The 24,155-nt window shown below is 41.3% G+C and overlaps 1 protein-coding gene across 7 annotated transcripts in view; it reads left to right on the top strand.

Moving 5' to 3' along the window:
- The window catches only part of OPCML (opioid binding protein/cell adhesion molecule like), a 1,020,156-nt gene that overhangs the window by 212,060 nt on the left and 783,941 nt on the right, over nucleotides 1-24,155 (top strand). For 2 of the 7 annotated variants that reach the window (XM_070623493.1, XM_070623492.1), the window contains exon 2: nucleotides 20,186-20,349. The exons of the other annotated variants lie outside the window; for them this stretch is intronic. The gene's annotated coding sequence lies outside the window, so the exon portion shown is untranslated. The remainder of the gene's footprint in view (nucleotides 1-20,185; nucleotides 20,350-24,155) is intronic. 7 annotated transcript variants of the gene reach the window in all.

Genomic DNA, 24,155 nt, shown 5'->3' with positions numbered 1-24,155 from the left:
TGGGTTAATTAGAAGTATTCTTTTTCTTTCTTAGAGGATTGTAAACTGATGGTGTATTTATAAGCAATGACATTTTAGATTCAATTAAATATAATAATTGAACTGAGTTTAGGAAAAACAGCCATTGAACATTGAAAAAATGTTCATGTGGGGCTTGGTGATGAAGTCATAATTTCTTTAATGCATCATGTTATTCTAGCCCTGAATATCCCCAAATCTGTAGCACAGATGCATACATTTATACTGTACTATATACCACACATATGAATATAAGTAAAAAAAAAAAGCTATGGGCCTGCTCAGGGGCATAGTGTTTAAGTTCATGCACTCCACCTTGGCAGCCCAAGGTTCACAGGGTTAGATCATGGGCACGGACTTACACACCACTCATCAAGCCATGCTGTGACGGCATCCCACTTACAAAATAGAGGAAGATTGGCACAGATGTTAGCTCAGGGCCAATCTTCCTCACCAAAACAAAAAACAAAGAAAAACCCCAAAAAGCTAAATGTTTAAGACCAAGGGTTAAAAATCATAAAATGCAGTTTCTAATTCCTATGCTACTATCCTTTGGTCAAAATAAAATGGCCTGTTGCCTGTATTCTCTCTGTGAACGTGGATATTGTTCATGCTTGAGGGCTTGACTCTGTATATTTAAGAATGCTGGTTGCCTCTCTGACTGTGTCTCTTCCCTCTCTCCTTTCCTTCTGTTCCAGCCTCCTTTGTCTTCTTGCTCCTATCCAAGCACAGAGAGTACGCCCCTGTCTCATGCACCTGGCGCTGGTTTCCTCTGCCTGAATGCTCTCACTCAGAGTCAAGTTTTCACTCTCTCTCTGTACTTCCTATCACCACCACCCCCACCTACTTAATTTTTCCCATTTAAAATGTGTTGCTGTCTGGAACACTGCATTACTTTCTTCATCAGTATCCCCTATTAGATGAGGGCTCAGACCAAAGCAAGAAATTTTGAATATTTTGTTCTTGCTATATCCCCCCAACCTAAGATGGTACCTACCACATCATAGAAAATCCACAAAAATTTTTTGAATTAGTTCATTGATGATGAAGATTTGATTCTGTGGACATTTATAATATAGAGGAAGGTGAGGTGATACGAGATGGGTTTAAAGTTTCTGCTCTAGATTTCACTTTGGGGTGACTTTGGAATGACCGAAGTTTCCTGGTTCAGCATTGGTGGGAGTTTGCCCAAGTACCAGTTCAACATATATGCAAGTGTGTCCACTCTGAAAATGAAGAGTCCATTCACTGGTTGAGTCTATTTTACAAGCAAATGAGTTTAGCAGCACTCAAGTTAATATAATATCACAAGAGTAATATGTCCAATGCTGACGGGGCCAATTGACTTTTATTGCCATTAGATTCTACTTTAGAAACTGTGCATGCATTAAGTTTCATATTTTAAAAGAGGAAAGGTAGATGTGTGACTTTTCTGGACCCGTTTGAAGCCTTCATTTTTTAAGGTTAAAAAAATACTAAGTGAAATAATTATTAAAAAGATTTAGGAGACAAGCATCAAATTTATTTTGAGTGAACTTGCAATGTTCCCCATTTTACCTTATTCAGCTAGTTTTTATTTGGTTCAGTTTTTAATTCCACAGACTACCCAACACACATGGCCTCTCTTCAAACACATACACACACACACACACACACTCACAGACATGCACACACGAACAGACACACACAGACACACACATGCGCGTGCTGAGGTGTGGTTTTTTAAGGTCCTATCATGTTTAGCAAATATTTCAGATGAAGCGATATGTTCATCTGTTACACTAATTGCCAAGATTACAGCATGACAACAAACATTATTTGGGGGATAGAAGCTAAAATTACAGCCCACTCTACCGTCTGCAGTGATGAACGGATGCGCATTAATTTTCTACCGCTAAGTCCATTTCTTCAGATCTGAGGACTCCCAGAGCATTAGCGTCACCACTGCCAGGCCGCATGGCTCTGTGGTGGAGACAGACGAGCCGTGGGCAGCTAGAAAAACCACACACCTTCAGGGCCCTTGATGAGGAGGCTGTAACCATTAGCGGGCTCAGGAAGATGCAGATACTGTATGAAACGCTGGCAGCAGGAGCAGTTTTTAAAATTTTTTTTTTACTTATTATGGAAGGCAGCATCGAGTGAGTAGCCAAGGAAGGTTTTGGCTCCAGATCTATAGTGCTACCCACTGCTTAATAAATAGTGTGTGGAAGTCAGCCCACATTTCTGGAACAAAGAAAATCCACTGAGGTTTGAGTTTTCTTACAAGCACATGTAGAGGGGAAAAAAACACCAAACTTTTACAGTCGGCCCCAGGTTTTGAATTGTCTAATTTTGGCCCAAGTTTGGGGGACTGTTTAGAAGGTAGTTTATTGAATGAAACTAATTTTTTGAAAAATGTGAAAGAAAATTTCTTATGATGGTTAAAGTCATATTCTGGTAGCAAGTAAGCAATGGACTTCCTCGAATTCTTGTTGGTTTCCTATCACTGCTGTAATGCATTACCACAGACAGCGTGCCTTAAAACAACACAAATGTGGTATCTAACAGTTCCGCAGGCCAGATAGCTGACTCGGGTCTCACTGGGCTGAAATCAGGGTGCTGGCAGGCCGGCCTGAATCCTTTTGGGTTTCTGGGAGAGAATCCATTTCTTTGTCTTTTACAGCTTCTAGAGGCCGCCTGCATTCCTTAGGCTTGTGGTCCCCTTCCTCCATCTTCAAAGCCAGCATCGTAACATCTCTCTGATCCTGCCTCAGCCTCTCAGCTCTTTCTCTGACCACAGCCTGGAAAGATTCTCTGCTTTCCAGAGTCCATGTGACTAAATTGAGGCTGCTAGATAATCCAAGCCTAACTTCCCGTATTTTTGTCCCTAACTTACTTGCATCTACAGAATCCCTTTTGCCGCATAAAGTGACACATTCACAGGCTCTGGGAATTAGGATGTGGACATGTTTGGGGGACATTCTTCTGCATGAGGAAGACCCACCATGGTGTCGAGTGAAATGTGCCTCCATCATTTTCAGAGTTTATTTGCTCACCAAGAATTAGCACAGCTTAGTGACTAAGGGCACCCGCTTCAGAGTCAGGCAGGTCGGGGTTCAGAACTTGGTGGCCACATTCCTTTGTTCTTTCATTTATTCAACACACACTTACCAAATGTCTGCTAAATTCTAAGCTTTGGTCTGGTGACTGGGGATATTGCAGTGAATAAGACAAATTTGCTGCCCATGAGACAGTTATATTTTAGTGGGGGAGGCAGATAGTATATAAATAAAGAAATACATCTTGTAAGGTCAGATAGTGATAAATACTACAAAGATAAATGGTAGTACAGGCTTATGCTGTCCATGACCAGAAATTACTCCATGACTGTAGCCATGTGTCTAATCATTATTCATTCATTTATTCATTTATGTAGCTATCATACTTGTCATTGGGACACTTTTTGTGTATAAGGCATTATAAAGGAACTTTAATACACATCTTACCCTTTTATCGTCAACATAAACCTCAGAGATGGTTGGTGTTTTCTGACTTTGTTGATGAGAAAACTGAGGCTCAAAAAAGTTAAATAACTTTTTATGTGACTTTTTTGTCACGTGATAGAGCAATAATGTAAACTCAGAGTTTTAAGATGTCATCAAGCTTGAAGATTTTTTGTTTATTTGTTTGAATTCTCTTTATTCTCTCCCTAAGCAAGGAATGACCTCCTTCTAGATTGTAGACAGGAGAGGAAAGCCTGAGCTAGGAATCAAAATGCTTTCTTTTCCTCCAAACCTGAGATAACATGATTTCTTTGAGCTGCCTGTAATTTTCTTTTGATCACTATGTGACTATTCTATCTTTAATTGTTTTTGAGGAAGATTAACCCTGAGCTAACATCCACCACCAATCCTCCTCTTCTTCTTCTCCTTCTTTTTTTTTTTCCCCTCTGAGGAAGATTGGCCCTGAGCTAGCATCCGTGTTCATCTTCCTCTACTTTATATGTGGGATGCCTGCCACAGCATGGCTTGACAAGCAGTGCATAGGTCTGCACTGGGGATCCGAACCAGTGAACCCTAGGCCACCAAAGTAGAACGTGCGAACTTAACCGCTGCACCACTGGGCAGCCCCATGACTATTCTATCTTTGATCACTCATTCAAATCTGTGTTTACATAGGCCAAGCAAAGGGAAGAGAGACAATTACCCAGGCCTTGGAACTAATTTAAACAGCCTATTCAGGGCTCCAGCTCGTCCTCTATTATTTCATTCTCTCTGCTCAGATAGAGTTGCTGAGTACACACACATTGGGTGAGATGAGGGAGCCGGGGGAGGTCAGAGAATCCGTGCGCATCCATCCATTCTCAGTGAAGCAAATGGAGCCTTACAGAAAAGTTACAGAAGTAGCATGGAAGTGTTTTCTTGTTGTTGATGTCACTGGTGGCGGTGGAGGGTATAGTTTGGGGGGTATTTTCTTCTCTTGGTTAGTTAGATGCGCCTCATTAACTACATATATTTATTATTGAACACATTTGCTGTAAAATGTTTTGGAAAGAATTCGGATGTAAATGCATTCTCAATCTTTACAGAGGAAAGTCATTTAGCATATGAATCTCCAGTTGTCTTTCTTCTTTAAGATATCCCCTATAATCTGATTTTATATATAATGTATATAATGCAGTACGATATTATACAAACACACACACACAGTCTTGGACTTTCCATCCTCGTCCCCCGGACAGGGATCATCTGCCAGCTCAGGTCCTGTGCACTGGCACAGGTTCCGGGGTAGGGAGTTCATGAATCCCACACAGTGAACGATGTGTCTTAGTGGCAAGTCCACTTCTGTGCCCTTCCTCCTCTACTTTCTGCCAGCTCTTGGTGGAGAAGCACTGCGATGTTTCTGTCACAACTGCCCAGCTGTAATACCATCCTCTTAACTGTGACCACCTTGTTTCTATGCCTGAATGCCTGCTTTAATAATTTCTCTTATGCTCCAGTTACTCCAAAACATGGCCTTTGCTTTGACTTGCTTCTAGAAGCTGGACTTCTGTCCCGTGGCGTGGACCCTCCTATCTGTTGCCACACCACATTCTAAATCTCATCTTAGTCTCCTAAACTCTTGAAATTTCTCTTTCTGAATCATGCTTTCCTTTGAGCACCATGTCCTGTCCTCCTACTTAGAGTTTATTTCATCTCCTATAGCTGAGTTTGGCCTAAACATCCCTTCCCATTGTCCCTGAGCTTCCATTTGAACACTAGCTGGGCCTTTTGCTTCTAGAATCCTAAGACTCCACCACTAATGATGCAGTGTTCTAGCTTAAAAGCTCTAGAAAGTCTGGGCCAAATTCTCAGTACTTCCAAAGAACTAAAGGAAAAGCAGCATCTTCTTTAGCAAGAAGAACCAAACTATGTCCTGCATCCTTTCTTCTGGTTTCAGTCTTTCCCCCTCCCCTTAAGCACCCTTCCTTCCCAGTGTGTACCCCTGGAAGAGCTTCAAGAACAATGCCTGTAAGTGCAAAGATTATAAATTAATAATCCCCAGCAATATTTGTAAATGATTTTTGTCCTTGGAGTGTTAAAGAAAATGTAACTGAAAGGAGGGAGGGATATCTCACCCAGCAGTGACAGGACAGGATTCCGAGCACAATATCCTACTAAATGACATGCAGGAGGAGTGGAGCTTTGTAATACCTTTTATATTGCTGCCTGCCATCTGGTCGGCAATTGTTAAGCCTAAAATATTCAGGTAAATTCTATTTTCCCAAATGGTGCAATGTTATGGGGATTTCAGCAGCCACTTGTCTTTTTAAATAGCATTATATTTTACTGTTTTCCACAGCAAAGCAAACTGTGTTAGCAGGCTATTTGCCTGGCACGCAGAGAGCTGTGTGGAAGGGACTGGGCGCACAGGGCAGGAACTCCGCGCTGAGAGCACTTGCGGGTGAGATGAGGGCTTCTCTTTTCTATTTGAGCCTGGAGTTCAGGTTAAGGATTCTCGTTTGGCGTGGACTGATTCATTCCGCCTCAGTCCTGGCTGGAAACAGTCTTCTTAGGGAAGAATGACTCTTGGACATCCAGCAAGGGCGGCAGGAATGAAGTAAGCTCCTCTTTGTTCTAGATGAGACCCACCGGCAGATTATGTGACCCCACACAAAACATTTGCTGCATTTTTTTTTGTATTCTAAAACTGTTGACTGTTTTACCATTCTCTTAGAAGTGGTGAGGGGAATAAATAGATCAGGTAGAAGTTAATATTATACCGTAAAGTATAATTTGCTTTGAGGTATCGATTCTATCGATTACTTAGGTTTTAGACTAAAGGAAAATGCCTTTAAAATAACCTGCGATGCAAGGATGGTGAACACACAGAATGAAATATGGTTAGAGAGATTTACACGTCTGTGCAGTCCTGGTATCCAGGGAGGTGGACTCACTGCTTCTTCTACTCCTTCTTGCAAATGTGTGTTCGGTGCACATTTGTGGGCACACAGTATTTGCCAGGCGCAATACCAAGTGGCAAGAATGCAGAAATGAATGAGCCATATCCCGCTCCACAAAAATTTGTAAAATAAGGTTAACATGAACAAGAGTTAAATTTGAGTTTCATCCTCCAGACTCCTTTCTCTTCACCATTCATGTTCTTTCTCTATGATTCCATCCATTCTTGTGCCTCTAATAAACGCATAGAAGCTGACCACTTCACAACATATATTTCCAGTTTATCACTCTCTCTTAGACTCTAGACACATTCCTCAAATTGCCTAAATTGCGAGTCCATCTGGATGTTCCAGGAGGAACTCAAACTCAGCATGCCCCAAAATGAAGGCCTCATTGCCTCCCAAGCCCACCTTGCTGCCTGATGTCCTTGCCTTGGTGAACGCTGCTCACCGTGAGTCAGCCTCTCCCCGACACTCGACGTCGCATTGGTCTCTCGTCTTGTAGATTCTGTACCCTTCTTCTATCCATTTCCAGTTCCACCGTCTCTTTTTTGGAAATGAGTTTGAACTTATAGAAAAGTCGTAGGAGTACATAGAGGGTCCCAAATACCCTTCACCCAGTTTCCCTCTTATCAACACCCTCATAGTTGCAGGGTAATTATCAAAACTTAGAAGTTAACCTTGGTACAATCCTATTAAGCGATCAACAAACAGAACATATTCAGATTTCACAATTTTTCCACTAATGTCATTTCTCTGTTCCAGGATCCAGTCCGGGATCCTGTGTGGCCTTTGGTTGTCATGTCTTCTTAGTCTCCTCCAATCTGTGACGGTTTCTCAGTCTTTCCTTGTCTTTTGTAACCGTGACACTTTCGAAGAGCAGTGTTTATTGTTTTGTACAGTATCTCGCAATTTAGTTTTACTGATGTTTTCCCATGATTAGTCCAAGATTATGAATTCTGTGGGAAAGATACCACAGAAAGTATATGCTGCTCACAGTTCATGATATCAGCAGGTACATGATATTGACATGTGTCACTCACCAGTGATATTATCCCTGGTGATGAAATCTCCATTGTAAAGTTACTTTTTTCCCCTTGTAAATATTTGGGAGGATAAGCATATCTTGTTTCTGCTTAAACTTTTGCCCATTAATGTTTACACTGATTGGTGTGGAAGTAGTTATTACTGTAGGCTTATAGCGGTGATTTTATGTTTCTTTCGTTTTTCCTTACGTTTGTTAATTGAAATTCTCCTGCAAGGAAGAGTGGTGTCCTCCTCCAATTCTGTACATATTCAGTTATTTATTTACACCAACGTGAACGCATGGTTATTTATTCTAATCTTTGTTATTTATTTTGTTTCTCAGGTTGTTCCAACTCTTGTCATTGGGAGCTCTTTAAAGTTGGCTCCTATAGCTGTTTAATAAGGACACCTCTCTTTCCCTTTTAAGGACTTTCCTATTTTATCGCCCCAGAAAAGGCTACAGACTCATCTTTGAAGTTCCCTTCCTCTCCTCGGAACCTAGCAGTTCTCTAAGGAGCCCTGGTTAGTTTTATTGGAGGATGGTACTTAGAAGCCCAGGTCTCAGTGCTTCGTGTGCTCCTTGCTGCTGTGGGGTGGCTGCGTCTAGTCCCTGTTGGTGGACCGGGCCAGGAAATACAGGGATGTGGGCTAACTCATGTATCTGCACATTTCCCTCTGTCTCTCATCGCTCTCTCTCTATCTCTGTGTCTATATTTTAAAATCCCATGAGTCCATATTGACACTTCTGACTCTAATCAGCACCACAAGTTTATTCTAGTCTCCCTCTTTTCTTATTTGAACCTTTTGTCTCCAACAGCAAGAAACCTAGCTCTCATTATCTACAATTATTTGCTTAACCACAATACGCAAATAAAATGGTTTCAGAATTGCTACTCCATGACCCATGAGAAAAAAGTACCAACTAGAGCACAATGTTTGGGTACTGTTCTTTTGTTTTCATTCTTACAATAGCCTACTGCCTAAGTCAAGCCTTCCTTGTTTTCCCGGTGGCTAGACCACCGAAACTGGAATTCCTACTGACTTTTTTCCACCTCTGATCTGTCCTTCACATGGTGGTTAATTCACCTAAAATAAAAATCAGATTATATTAAAATTCTCCAATAGCTCCCATTAGCCCATAAGATAAAGCCTCAAGTTTTTGGTATTGTATATAAAGTCCTTCCCAATAGGCTTTTATCTCATCAGTTGATTATTAGTTCTCTAGCTCCTGGCACTGAGCCTGACTTGCAATTCCATATATGCTCGTTGGTTGGACAAAGAAAAAAAACGAGCCAGCCCTGATGGCCTAGCAGCTAAAGTTCGGCGCGCTCCACTTTGGCAGCCCAGGTTTGGCTCCTGGGTGCAGAACCACACCTCTAATCTGTCAGTAGCCGTGCCATGGCAGTGGCTCACATAGAAGAACTTGAAGGACTCACAACTAAAAAAATATACAAGCATGTACTGGGGCTTTGGGGAGAAAAAAATTAAAAAAGAGAGGGAGATTGGCAACAGATGTTAGCTCAAGGCGAATATTTCTAAGCAAAAGAAAAAAAGTGGAAAAAAGCTATATAAAGTCTTTTGATTAATAAAAATGCCCTGAAAACAATAAGTCCATGATAATTTGCCTGGGAGGTAAACAGAAAAGGGAATGTGGAAATGAGAGAAGAGGGAAATGAGAGAAGAGATAAATGAGATGGGTGAGGCCTCCTGTGGGCTCAGCACGTTCTGAAGGCCACCTCCTTCAGCCCTCCTGGTCACTCTGAACGTGGCACAGCTCACGTTGCAGGTATTGGTATCAAAACAGACCTGACCTTCAATCTCAGGTTGCCACTTGCTAACCACATCTCAAACCAAAGTTGGTGCCACTGCCCTCACGCCATGCTTTCCTCCACCGGGGTCAAATGGTGAGTCAGAGAAGGCTGACATTTGACCTGAGTCAGGGAGGATAGCAAAGCATTCACCATAGGCGTCTGGGCAGCCAAAAGAAATTCTCAGGGAAGGGCAAGTAGATTACCTAAAACACAAACTGTATGTTTCAGTCTTTTCCCTGGCTCCTCTTTTATACATGGATTGTGTACATGTGCACTGTGTGGAAAGAGACGATGCAATATGATATAGCAGAAAGGATAGAGAAATCAAAATTGAAAGTTTCATTCTAGTGTTGGCTGTTTCCCTGACTAGCTGTGTAATCTCGATTGTGCCATCTCATCTCCTTGAATATCAGATTCTTCCTTTCTCAAACCCAGATGTTGAATTTGATCCTCTCTCATATCACTTCCCTCTCTTTGTTTTTAGAATATTACTCACTTTCCCTGGCCTTGACTGCCACTGCTCATCCTACTTTGCTGCTTCTGACATTCATTTATTTTTACGTTCAAAATGGACTCATAAATGCTGAGATGCTGTGCCTATGAAATTCAAAGATGGATGAGGTGAAGGATGGTGGAGTGAGATAGAGGAGAGCAGAGCTGTGGCCACTAGGTGACTTTGACCAACTGCTTCCTGCTTCAAGTCTGCACCGCCACCAAGTTATTGAGTGTTCCTAAAGATTTTCCAACTATCCACTGTATGGATGATGCAAAGTTATCCACTAACCACACAAATACTGCCCTGAAATTGACCAATTTTCAATTATAAGACAGCCTATTATGTGGCCAGTTACGTCCCTATTAAGGATAAAACCAGAAGAAATAGATTCAAATTGTATCATGAAAAACTTGTGCTAGCCATGAGAAAAAACTCTGACATCAGGCAAATCATGAACCAGCATCAAATTGTAGAATGTCCTTCCGTCTCATCCCTTTCATCCTTTAACTAGACTGCTAGGACGTGAGATGGGCTAAGTCACCTCCGTAAGGCCTGCTACCACATTTTATTATATCAGATTTTTCTACAAGTCTGTAACATTTGCATTTTTGCCATTGTATGTTAATAAAACAATCGTACATGGGCTGGCCCTGTGGCCTAGTGGTTAAGTTCGGTGCACTCCACTTCGGTGGCCCAGGTTCAGTTCCCAGGCATGGACTCATACCAGTCGTCAATAGAGGAAGATAGGCACAGATGTTAGCTCGGGACAGATCTTCCTCAAGCAAAAAGAGGAAGATTGGCAACAGATGTTAGCTCAGGGAGAATCTTCCTCAGGAAAAAAAAAAACTATCATACAACTTTCACAGAAAATGAGGACTCAGATGTATATACTACCGCCTCTGGTAAGCTGTTCTGTATGTTCAAAATTCATATTTTAGAGCACTTCTATGACGAGAAATTTCTGTTTGTAAATTGAAGTCAAAGCCAACTTTGGACCCACTGAATCAAATCATCATTCAGACTTAAGCATCATTGTCATTTTCTTAAAATAAGCATGTTTAGTTATGAAATTGTCATTTCTTTTCATATTTTGCATTGCTTCTCTTTCATTTAGATCCACGAAACTTTTGAATCATTTCATTGTGGTTTTATGGCTTTCCTAGTGTACTCAAATATACAGATACTTGTTTCATTCACTTGAAACACAATCTGGAAAAAAAAATACGCAGACGTGATTTCAGGACCAAGGGCAGTCCCTCCGGATCGTCCTACTGCCATACGCCAGTTGAGGCAGTGAATGATTACACTGTAGCACTGCTGATTCAGTTACATTGCAGTATTTAAGACAGTAGAAAAATACTTCTAAGGTGATACACTTTAAAGAACCTTTTCAGCTCTAGAAGGCTCTTCAGGCAATGCACTGATGCCCTTTCAGTTGAGATGAAGATGTGAGGGTCCTTATTATTCAAGACTTCTAAATAAGCCAGACTTACCAATGTCAAATTACTGGTGAGTCGTTTGACCCCATATTTATTTCTAATTTCCACAAGCTGTTGGTAAGAGCTGCTGTAAATCAGGTGGCCATTGATCTTGGCTCCCGCTCTTGTAATTCTAAGACGAACTGCTTACGATCAACAAAAAAAGACCACTGCTCTGAGGAGTACGCCTGTAGAAGGAGTTCCCAGGACACCCGAGAAACACGAGTGGGTATTAATTATTTAGGGGCTGGGAGAAGTGAACACCTGTGTGCATATGTGCGGGGAGGGAGGCCAGGAGGTAAATGTATACAGCCTGGAATCCGAGTGCAGAGAGCAGCGAAATTTGACCTTAGAGGAGAGATTAAGGGAAACGATAAGCATGTCTGTAATAGACAATCACTTAAAACTATTGACTTAATTAAAAGTAACTGCACATCTATGTGCAAGTCGCTTAAATGATTCTCACGGTGAGACCTCCTGTACTTCATGGTATCTTTATTTGAGTTCTCTGCTTTCTTAGCCGAAGGGAAGGCTCTTCGACCTCCCACAGGGCTTTGCCTATTTCCACACACAATGGAAACATTTCCAAACCAGTCATCCTTTTCCAAAGTTGGCGTCCTCGTGTTGCTGTGGTTGTCCTTGGAGTGGGGTGCGGGCAGCCACTAGGTTTGGAGAACAATATAACAATAAGTATTCATTGAGTCTCTGAGACAGTCGCTGGGCTTTTGCTTCATATCTCTTATCTTATTTAATCCTCACAACATCTCTGTAAGATATGTATTAAGAGGAGAATTTTTCTTTTTCTTTTTTTTTTTTAAAGATTGGCACCTGAGCTAACAACTGTTGCCAATCTTCTTCTTCTTTTTTTTTTTTTTTTTTGCTTTATCTCCTCAAACCCCTCCATACATAGTTGTATATCTTAGTTGCAGGTCCTTCTAGTTGTGGGATGTCAGATGCCGCTTCAACGTGGCCTGACGAGCGGTGCCATGTCCGCGCCCAGGATCCGAACCCTGGGCCGCCGCAGTGGAGCGCACGAACTTAACCACTCGGCCACGGAGCCGGCCCAGAATTTTTCTTTTCTTTTTTTTTTTTTTGAGGAAGATTAGCCCTGAGTTAACGTCTGCTGCAAATCCTCCTCTTTTTGCTGAGGAAGACTGGCCCTGAGCTAACATCTGTACCCATCTTCCTCTACTTTATACATGGGACGCCTGCCACAGCATGGCTTGCCAAGCAGCTGGTAGGTCTGCACCCGGGATCTGAACTGGTGAACCCCGGCTGCTGAAGTGGAACGAGTGAAATTAACCACTGTGATACAAGGCTGGCCCTGAGGATTTTTCTTTTTTGTTGGAAATAGAAGAAAGATGGAATGATTGTGATAAGCGAGAACAGAATTGGGAATCAGACTCTGCTTATTACTCTCTGCATAGAAAGCTACAGGGTGGAAGGGGTATTACTCCATCTGAGCTACAGAGCCTTGAGGCGGAGTCTGGCAATGCATAGCCCATATCTTGGCATAGGTGGGTCTCCTTACACATAAGACAGAGTTCAGAAATTTGATTATAAAGCAAATTGCCATAAATGGATCTTATTTTTCTATCAATTCCCATGACATAATTTGAGATTCATTTTTCTTGGGAAAACTCCACAAAGGTCTTTTTGGTGAGCGGGGAGTTGGGTGGTGGTGGAGGTACACACCTCGGGCTGCTGGCCGTTCACTTTCCATGGCAACATTTGTGGCTATTAGTCAATCCTGTTGTTAGGGTCAGGGATTTGAGGCTACCTGTCCTCGTCCCAGCCCAAATGCTTGGAGAATCCTGTGTCTTCACACTTTTGCTTTCAAGAAAACCTCGCCTTGTGACGACTAAGCAGATGGTTCTGGACTCCAAGTGTGAGTTGTGAATCTAGAGTTCCGTTCTCTTTCTGGGTGGTGTTTCTGCCTCTATAAAACAGAAATCCTCCAGTTCCCAGTTCCCAGCCTATGTAAGTGCTCAGTATAGTGTCTGCTGTTTGCTATGCTTATTCCATTAATTTTGTGGCCTGTCAGGTCTTTGGTATTCTTCCAAAAGAGCCAGGAAACTGGGTTCCATAAATATCACTTGTTATTATTCAAGTACTTTGCTCCCCTCTTCTTGTTATCTTAGTGATTAAGGGGTTAGATTATAGTGAATAAAAGCTTTATTTCACATTTATGAGTCTATATGTGTTCTGCTTGTGGGCTGCAGAATCATACCTCACTTGTGGATTCAGCCATTAGTACACTGTGCTTCCTTGTGTGAACATCTCCGATTTTCGAAGAGCTTTGTAAAATACAAACAACAGTACTCAAATTTATCAACTCTATCAGTTAAGAATTTTACACATAAACCTGACTGAGAAAGAGTCATCTTCTTGTGCTGGTAGTTGTTCTGGTAGTTATTAAAGTTTAAATCTACAACCAAGAGCACAGGATGATAGCAATAGTCTCCAGCTTCCCATCGTTCACTTTGATTACATGAACAGCACAAAGAAACTTGCTGCAGGCATCATTTTCTCTGGTGAATCTATTCTGCAACTTTTTTTCTACTCGACAGCACCTCTGCCTTGTTTTGTTTATGCAAACTTTCTGCAGTTCTCTTCCCAACATTTCCAACTCCTCTCTGATCAATAATTTTCGCTAAATTGTAAATGACTGATATCAGCTTATTAATAACATGCCATCAATAACAGATCAAAGTCAATCTTAGAACACAAATGGTAGCATGTTTTCCATGTCTCATTCAGCACCATACAGGATTCAAATATCCATTGTGGTGCAAATTATTAATAGGATCCAGGTGTTTCTGTTTCTTGCTAGACTTTCTAGCTGTATTATTAGTGAAACACTAAAGAGCCAGCAGTCCAACTGCAGTGAATAGCAGACTCAGCAATCAGCGATCATGAAAGCTCCAGCTTATCATTTGCATTCGGCCATGCAGGAGGTCGTTGAAGGCGGAGACCGTGTGATAAGGCACATTTTTGTTAGAGCTTTCTCTTCTCGTGTCATATGTATGATTGCCTCCTGGTAACCAAATTGGTTCTACTTGCTTAAATACTTTCCAAATGTTGCCTTCCCCTTATGCCAACTTCCATTTCAGTTTCTTAATTGTCTTTCTTGTGCATCGGAGGGGCTCACATTCTCCCTCTTTTGCTCCAACTTCATTATCCAAAAACAGACATCAGTTTATTTACTTTTGGGTTGCATTTTCTTCAACAAATTTTTTTGCTTACTTCCAAATATTTATTTGTTTGTGAATACTTCATAACCAAGATCAGACCAGGTCATCCAATGTTCAGGTCTCTTGAACTGTAATCAATATCTAAACACACTCCTTTCATGAGGCATGTCATTCAATGGAAGAGCTAGAAATTCTAGCTCCGTGGCATATTATCTAATTATTCCTAAGCTGCTTCAGCTCAGTAGTATTAGAGAAAGGAAGAACTTTGGGTGATCTTCCCTAATTAAATTTATTTAAATGGATTTCTATTGCTCCATCCCAATGTGTAACGTCACCTCCCTTTAACTTGTGAGAATCTCATCTAATCAGCTCAATTCACAAGAATTTAGATTCAGAGGATGAGTTGACATTTTCATATTAGCCCAAGGAACAGAGAGCAAAGAATCCTAAGTTGCATGGGATTTCAGAAATATTATAACACATATTTTAAACCAAATTTAGCAGTTAATACTGAGTAAGACAAAGGTGACATGTGATATTCCTTTCACATGTCACGTGAATACTCCTGTCATAAACTGTTCGCCTGGCTTAGCCTTGCCCACTCTCCCATCCTGCCCCTTTTAACACCAATGTGAATCCTACACTACGTGTAAACTCCAGTTCAAATCACATCTCTTTATGAAACTTTTAATTACTATCTTAGCTTACAATGCCCTGTCCCATCTCTTAATATCTCTGGCACTTAAAGTCAATATCATATAATTAGCACAATAAAACCTTGCACTGTCATTTGCTAGGTTAAAGTCTCCCATGTCTTTCCAAGTCTGCCGTGTCCCCAGTGAAACTGTGTGCGTGGAGTACATCTTCTACTGTTTACTTTTCTCCAGTGTCTAGTATATAGTGATTTACACTCATGCATATTTGTTACTTTATTCGTATAACCACTGGCTATGCATCTTAAGGATACTATTGGTTGGAATTATATTAACTTATCTTTTTTAAATGCCTTTTCATGCTATTTCATATATACTCAGTGCTCAGATTAAGTTACTTCCTGATTGATGGTTTCCTCACCGCTCACACGTAAATATGGACAAACAGTAGATCTTTACTCTAAGAGTCCATGTGCACTATCTAAGCTGAGTGTCAAGGGATCATTTTAGATGGGGCTTCCAACTTTCCTCTTCCAACCTCATCAAATTAGGTTATGTAGATATTTCCTCTGAAATAAACCTCAGAAAGACCTAAAACCACCTTTATCTAAGCATGTGGAATGCGCCCCTCATATCTACCAAGAGCTCCCAATGTTATTAATTGTGAAAATCTAGTCTGGGATTAAGATCTTTATTCATTTCAGGACAAACCTCAGATCAATATTTTTGGGGTGAGACCAAATTGATACCTCTGAGCATATTCTCTACTTCAGCCAACCAGAGTACTTCCCTATTTCCAAAATTTGTAGAAAAGCTTGTGAATGAATTATTTCCAAAATGACAAAGAATTTTTCTTTTTTGTTTCAAAAACTATATATTGCTTGACTACTATAGGCCTAGCATTGTGTTGATTGTACTGTGGATGATGCAAAGAAGACTAAAATGCCATCCGTCCCTAGGATGACTGCACAATTTATCACCAAACTAGAAACATTTTGAGAGTGAAAAGATGTTGTTATAATTATGCCAGGATTTTGGCATAAACGGGGACTGTCTAGGGAAATTCTGGACGTGTGATCACTCTATACGTTTGTATTAGTTTCTTATGGCTGCTGTAACCATAAACCTGGTGGCTTGAAACAACGGAAATCTACTCTCCCACTTCCAGAGGTGAAGAGTCAAGATCAGTGTTACTGGCCTGAGACCTGCGCGTTGGCAGGGCTCTGCTTTCCAGGGCTCTGCCTTCCAGGGACGATGGGCGGGGTCTGTTTCTTGCCTTTTCCATCTTCTGGGCTTGTGGCTGCATCGCTCCATCCTCTGCCTCCATGGTCACATGGCTTCCTCTTCTTCTATCTTCATGGAATTTCCCTCTGCCTCCCTCTCATAAGGACAGTTGTGAGGGCATTTAAGGCCCACCAGGGTAATCCAAGATAATTGCTCCATCTCAAAATTCTTAACTTAATCACATCTGCAAAGATCCTTTTTCCTTATTTAAAGTGATATTTGGGGGCCGGCCCCGTGGTCGAATGGTTAAGTTTGCACTCTCCGCTACAGTGGCCCAGGGTTTCGCTGGTTCGGATCCTGGGCGCAGACATGGCACCACTCATCAGGCCACGCTGAGGTGGTGTCCCACGTGCCACAACTAGAAGGACCCACAACTAAAATATACAACTATGTACTGGGGGGATTTGGGGGAGAAAAAGCAGAAAGAAAAAAAGGAAAGAAAGAAAAAAGATCGGCAACAGTTATTAGCTCAGGTGCCAATCTTTAAGGGAAAAAAAAGAAGATTGGCAATAGTTGTTAGCTCAAGGTGCCAATCTTTAAAAAAAATAAATAAAATAAAAAAAAATAAAGTGATATTTACAAATTCCAGCAATTAAGAACTGATATCTTTAGAAGCCGTTATTCTGCCTACCACACCATCCCTGCCCTTAAAGGATTTCTGGTACCACTAAGAGTACAAGTGCACATTTAAGGAATTAGAAACCCTATCAGGAAATCTGCACGACTCAGTGCCACATGAGTGGTGTGGACAGTACTGTACCATAAACGAGACAGAAATCACCTGAACTAGGGCAGCCTGACCTGTAAAGAACAGATGGAATTTGGGAAGATGTGGAGAACCCATTCCAGACTGATACAGCCTGAGGGCAGGTCTGAGGGAGGGGGTGGGCAGAGATGTGTGGGAGACAGGAGGGAGCCCACTCTCCTTAAAGACAGAGTTCATATTAGGAGCAGGGGGCACAAGTCTGAAGGTGATGCTGACGTCAGAATGTTGGTCTTTCCTTATGCCAAACTCTCCACCTCCTCCTACTTTATGTAGGTCTTTGGTAATTGTAAGAGTGGTGGTGGTGTTTGTTTTTTGTCAGGTAGTGATCCCTTCTCTTCTATAAACAATGAGTTTGGAACTCTGCAGGCACCATCTGGGTCAGCTTAATAATTTCACCCCTTAATCTACTTAGAAGCAAACACTGAAATCATCCTTACCAGAAGCTATACACAGTATGTTCTTTCTAAAGATATTCACAGGTGATATGATTTTACTCCACCAATTTCAGGTATATTTTATCTTACCTCCTACCTCATATTAACCCACTTTCATAATCTACCCATTTTTTCTTATTCTGCCTTCAGACAGTTGGGAAATAAGTGATTGACTACTTGTTCTTGATGGCTCAGCAATGATGTTGGTTTCTGTTTGCCTGTAATTAAAGGTGACTTAAGTAGAAGAAATTAGATATCTGCCCGTTAATAAACAAGGTGAGGTTCATAAGCTGCTTTGCTGCCATCAAGCACCTAGATCCAAGCCCAGTAGATTCCCATTAAAGCAGGGGATTAACTGTTAGTGCAGCACAGTGGAAGGAAGGAGAAGAACGGCTCCTTGGGTCCAACAGCAAATTACCTCTGAATCAAACCTCTGATTAATAGCTCCAGAGTTGCCTCTCTGCTTTGCATAATTAAGTTTCATAGAGTGTTGCAATTAACAGCCTTGCCATCATCCAGGTAGAAACAGCCACCATTTATTTGGCCAGCATCATCAGAAAGTGCTGGATGGTGAATAAGAAGCATTTATGAGGGGATTAGGTGCATTGTGGGTCATAAATTGAGTAAGGCTATAATTACCTTCCCAAAAAAGCTACAAACATCATGATCACATGATACTACCCCAAAGCCTCCTTTTATTTTTTTTCTGCTGATGTGGTCTAAGGACTCCCTCCTGCAGTCAAATAGTAGCTGTGGCACTGAGAAACTTGTAGATATGCATGAGAGTTGACAGCTTCCTCTTTGTAGTATTTCATGGCTTTTCTGAACCTCCAGTGCGTAGCTTGTTTTATACCATTTGTTATGGCTGCATTTGTTATCACGCAAGTAGTCACACATGCGATGCAGATGTCGAGTAAGCTTCAGACTCTTGGAATTACCTGGGAAGAAAGCCAAGATGTCATTAGAAGTGCTAGGGTATAACAAAACGCCGATCGCTTTGGTGGTGGTGAGCAGGCCAAGAATTAACCATTCATCAATGGTGAAGAATTAAAACATGACCAGAAAACATTCCTTTTAGAAATCTTCTTTTCTGTAAAATGAAATTTCTCTGACACAGTTACTTCTTTACCGATGATATTTAGATTTTAAGGCAGATGGATCAACAGTAACCATCATAGAGATGATACCCTCCGTTCTAGTCATTTCCCTTGAATCAATAGGCATAAAAGAATGACTGATAACAATTACTTTTATGGAGTTTCCTATGCGTCAGGTACTTTTGAATGATCTTTCTGGTAAAAATTTGTTTACTGAAGAATTTGCAACAGAATATTTGGTTAGCTTTATTTTTTTCTGCCTTCCTTACTTCTTTATTGCTTTTACTCTCTCCCTCTCCCTGTTTGCTCATTTCCTCCCTTCTGCCTTCCCTTGCTCTCCTTCTCCATATTTCTTCTTAGCTACCTTTATGTTATGTCTGCAATTTGATCAAGAATGAACAATGGGAAAGCAGGAGAACCAAATTCAAGTCCTGGAACAGTTATTCTCCATGAGTGTGATGTTGGGCAAGCTGATTAATTAAATTGCACTCTGGGTTACTTATTTTAAAACAAGAGGAGGAAGAAGAAGATGAAGGGGAGGAGGAGGAGGAGCAGGAAGAGAAGGGAGGAGGACGTGGGGAGGAAGGGGGGAGGAAGAGGGGAGGAGGAGGGAAAGGAGGGAAAGAGCAGGGGGAGGAGGATGAGGAAGAGGAAGGGAGAAGGAAAGGGGGGAAGGAGAGAAAGAAGGGCCAGGGAGGAGGGAGAAAGAGGGAGAAGAGGAAGAGGGGAAGGAGGGGGTGGGGGAGAGGAGATAACAATAATACCTGTCTTAGCTACAATAAAATGTTGCCATGAAAATCAAAACAGACAGCGTCTATGAAAGCCCTCTGTAAATTGTATAGACTTCTACAAATTCCACTTGTTTTTGCTAACCTCCTAATAAATATTTTCAGAAATTTTACTAGGATTTAGAGCCAGGCATATTTGAAAAAAAGAGAGACCATGCTCTAGACAAATTGGGTGCCTCATTATGCACTTACCAGGAGGAAAATGCTGCCATTTCTTGCTAAAAACCCATTTGTCTTGCAAATTTCTATAATGAACAGATTTTGGAATAAATACTATGTAATCTGTGATGACAGTTCTCTCATTTCTTTTTTATTAGTTCAATCTTCTCAGCATCTGAACCACATAGCTACAGAACCTCCATAATCATTAAGGCAGCTGGGTTGTATGCATTTTTCTCCTTTTTTGGCACATCATAGAGTCCCCAGCCAGTCTCCTGTTACAAGGCCCATGTTCTGGTCTCTAAATGTACCTGTATAAGAAAGCCAGATCAGAAAATAAAACAAACATCAAGCTGCATGGCCTTTGCAATTATATGTCATTTTTCCCACTGTCCTTTGCCTGGATATGTTCAAAACTTGAATTTTACTTGAAGCTCGTGGAGAACCTGAATTGCATTAAACATTCCTTCCCTCAAAATGGATCATCTCGGTGGAACGTAATGTGGTGTAGTAAACTTTAACTCTTCTTTTCTCCATCCCTTCTCTCTTTTGTCTTTCCCTAGGTAAGTGATATTTGATTATTGTTTTGAGCTGCTTCAAGAGAGAGCTCAGAGGTGTTCCCAGTTCTCAGTCCCTTTGGAAGGAAGTCCGTGGCCAGTCACTATTCATCCTGCCCAAGCCGTTCCATTTCATCTCTTGGCTCCTGCAGCACTGCAGGCACATGGAGGTATGGCTGTTCACTGTTAATGGGTTTGCATCTGTTCACGGTAAAATGAATGTGAGTGTTGGATCAGTGTCAATGATACAATTAAAAGAAATTACTGGGGACTGAATGCCAAAAGACAGTCATTTTACCTCGGCACGGCAACTCACTGTAGAGTTCTCATGAATTCTATGTTAATCTATTTACTAAAAATGAACTTCATAAAATATCTAGGTGAATTATAATAATTTCATTTCTACTAAGGACTTCCCAGATAGCTTTTGCCTTTTTTCTAAAAGAAGAAGACTGATTTCAGTATATTTAGTTTGTATACCAAATGGATACATGACTGAGACTGAGAAAAGTAATAAGTACCTTATTCCCAGATGATGGAGTTCAGGATGCTTGAGCACATAGTTGAAGACAGTGTATAAAACGTTAGGAAGATGAATGAACAGGGGGCAATGGGTGATGCAATTCGGAGTACTAAAATTATACATATTCCTGTGTCTGAGACTTTTGGTACATTGAGTCATTGTCCCACAAAATTTACTGCAGAGCTGTTCTAACAACTCTGGGATCATAATCTTGAATGGAATTGTCAAGAGGATCATCAGATTTCTGACTCTCACACTACAGCTCCTGAAGGTGATTTTATAATTCAGGTGGTTGTGAAGGTCAAACATGGGCTAGATGATCATGGAGAAGGCCACTGAAACTGCACCAGAAAGAATTGATTTGCCTGTCTATAGACAAAATTATTTTGCATTGCTATCAATTATCTATAATTTACAGAGTTGTAAAATAGCTCAAAGGCAATGAAAGACTAGACTGAGACAACCCAGTAGGGTATGCTCTAAACAATGCATTGTTTTCCATTAGGGATACAGTAATCCTTTTTGCTTATTTCTAGTTGCCTTACATACTCAAGAGTATAGGTTTCAAAAGAGGAAGTCATCATCTACCATAGGTTCAGATTATAACTATCTATGTTCCTATTTATTAAGTTCAGATCTGTGTAAAGTATTGAATTTCAGGTGGTACAGTCTTTGTTTGATTTTGGAAACATGCCTACTTTAATTTTCTGTGACTTCCCTGGAATGCCTGGTTTTACCACTGCTATGAAAGAAGTTTTCAGTATTTCCCTGAAAAAGTATAGATTCTTAAGAAATATTGGTTCAATGAATGAGTTCTTTAAAGCACGCGTTAACTAGATATTCTTTAGTCTTTGGCTATTTATTAAGGACATTGTCAAAGGATCCCTCCAGTGAAAGAAGTTGGATCTGAAACTTTCTGTTTGTAGTATCTTGTCCTTGAAACACATTTTGTCCATATTAATTCACCTTCCTAAATAGAGTAGCATCCCACAGATCTCATGTCTGGTTCAAGTCAATGGGAATATGATATGGCCATAGCATATTATCTTAGCTATTTGATGGCTTTTTCCAAAAGTGGATGTGTACCAAGGTGTCTCATTCACTAACTTGAGGCCACCTCCCAAAATGAATAGGGGCTGGAGGGGAATGCGGTGGCTCAAGCTGAAGGGGAGGAAAGAGCAGGCATCACCCAGGAATGCTGGAATGCCTCCCTGGTGTGGCATTCTGATTTTGGCTTCCGTTGCAAGCATCAGAGGAGTCTATTGGTCTGCTCTAGTCTGTGGGTGTGATTGCCTCCCAGCAGATGCGTTAGAGCTGTTTCTATGCGTACCCATTTGCCTCTGCAGAACTCTGCTTCATGCTGTCGTTACTGATGAAAATCCCTCTCGGTGGTCTAAAGCTATGGTACCACATGGACCCACAGTGATGACTTTTTTAGGGGAAGCGGTGCTTCTTTCCACCACTTTCCAGAAAATCATATCATTTTCACTGTTAGCAGCTCTCGCTGAGATTTCCCTAACTCATCTCACATAGAAGATCCAGCTGTGCTACTGAGAGAAGTTTGAAAGTGAGATCTGTCCCAATATTTTTCTTCCTTATAAACCATCTGGATGGGTTTTTTTTCTTCCTGAGATTTTTTTTTTTAGGGTCTAAAGAGGAAGCTCCCAAAGAAAGCAGACTCCTCAGCCGAGACTTCCCACTGACTTGATCAAACAGAGGGGCACCAGTGTGCTACTGGATTTACCATGGAGCTTTCTCTTATGATGCTCAAGATCACAAGCACAGTGAAATATATCTTAGCCCCCAACTTTTCTTCTTTGGGTAAATTGTAACCAGAAGGTTCAGTTGACTTGACTAAGATGATAAAGATGGCCACTGGTGCAATTGAGAACTCAGATATGTTTACTTTTGGTTAGTTTTTTGTTTGATTCTCCATAGCACACGTGATGTGAAGCACAGATCCTGAACATTTAATTACATATTGATCAGTAGCCAATTTTTCCAGCCAGTTGCATGAAGGGCCCCGAGATCTCTAAGAATGACCTACCAAATGTATTCTCAAAATGAGTACCCATCGACTTGAAATCTGTTCCGTTTTCCTGAGGGTTCATGGAGTTATGGGATAATCAACGTTTTTGGCTTTAAGTTCTCAAAAATAAATGTGTTTAGTAAATAAACAAAAATACAACCATAGATGCGACCTTCTTCCTCTCCCCCTATGCACCCACCTAGGTCACGGAGGGGTGCCTGTGTGTCTAGGATGATGTGAAAGAAATAGAGGTTGAAAATAGGGTGGCAAAGGAGAATGAGCATGGGGTATTATGCTTGTCCTTTGTTTATATTTGGTTTTGCTGGGCCCCTTCAGTCCTTCCTTGCCCATGCACAAATTCTACCCAGATCTAAAACCCACTGAGACGCTATAGAGGGCTTCTCCCATATTGAGATGCAGGATCATCAGGAGGGCTGTGGCTCATCGAGCTGTGCGTGTCTGTGTTCAGATTTCTTCAAAGAGCAAATAGGCACTGGGGCACAGCTCTGAGAGGATCAGTACCCCCACAGCTTCTCTTTCTTTTTTCTTCTGCCCTCTGAGTATCACATCATACCTCTCCTCCCCTAGCCTGCAGTCCAGAGAAGAACATCCCCGTGCAAATTTTAGTTGCAGATTGATTTCTAGAATGATGATGAGAAGCCACAAGCAGTCCGCCAGGTGTTGGGGAGTGCAATCGAGCTTCCTTACATAACCTCTGCAACGCGTTCACCAAATGTCATTTTTCCTCAAGTCCACATATTATCTCACTCCAGCAGGTGCACTAAGGTAGAAATCCAGGGTATTTGGAATTCAGTTTATTAAGACACGTTCTGGAGCCAGTTGGAGGGGCACTGGCTGGACATGTTCATCATAGTACCCACCAATGTGTTGACCTGCTCCCTCTTCTCCTCTGCCCTGGGGAATCGGAGCACAGCACCAGGCTGCTGTCGCTCTCATTTCAGTTATGATTATGATGATGATTTCCCTTCTAGTATATGTATCAACTGTATCTTTTTATTCATTGGAAAGGCAACAAAATCATATTGAAGGGCTCACAGCATAGTCACTGTGTCATATGTGGAGAGAAAAGAAAGGGATTCCTGGAGGGGTGGAAGGGGCAATTTTGAATCCCTAGGAGATTTTCTGGGTGTTGGAAAAAAACTGAGAAGCCACAATGAAAAAAGCAATATTGAGTCTATATCGCAATGAGCTTTTCTAGGAGCTGGAAACGGCATTATTACTCTTGGAGAAAAGACCTCTCTTTTTTCCCTCCCTTTTGATTTAGACTTCTGTGAGCCAAAGTGTTCTGGTGTTTTAACGGTCCGTTTCAAAGATGGAAAGGGCCCTTATGTGTCAGAACGCAAGCCTGTCCCAGCCAGCACGGGGCTGTGTTTGATTATGAGGCTTGTTTGGGATAGATGATA

The sequence above is a fragment of the Equus przewalskii genome, chromosome 6, assembly GCF_037783145.1.
Source record: "Equus przewalskii isolate Varuska chromosome 6, EquPr2, whole genome shotgun sequence".
NCBI classification, from domain to species: Eukaryota; Metazoa; Chordata; class Mammalia; order Perissodactyla; family Equidae; genus Equus; species Equus przewalskii.
This window is presented reverse-complemented; position numbering and strand designations above follow the sequence as displayed.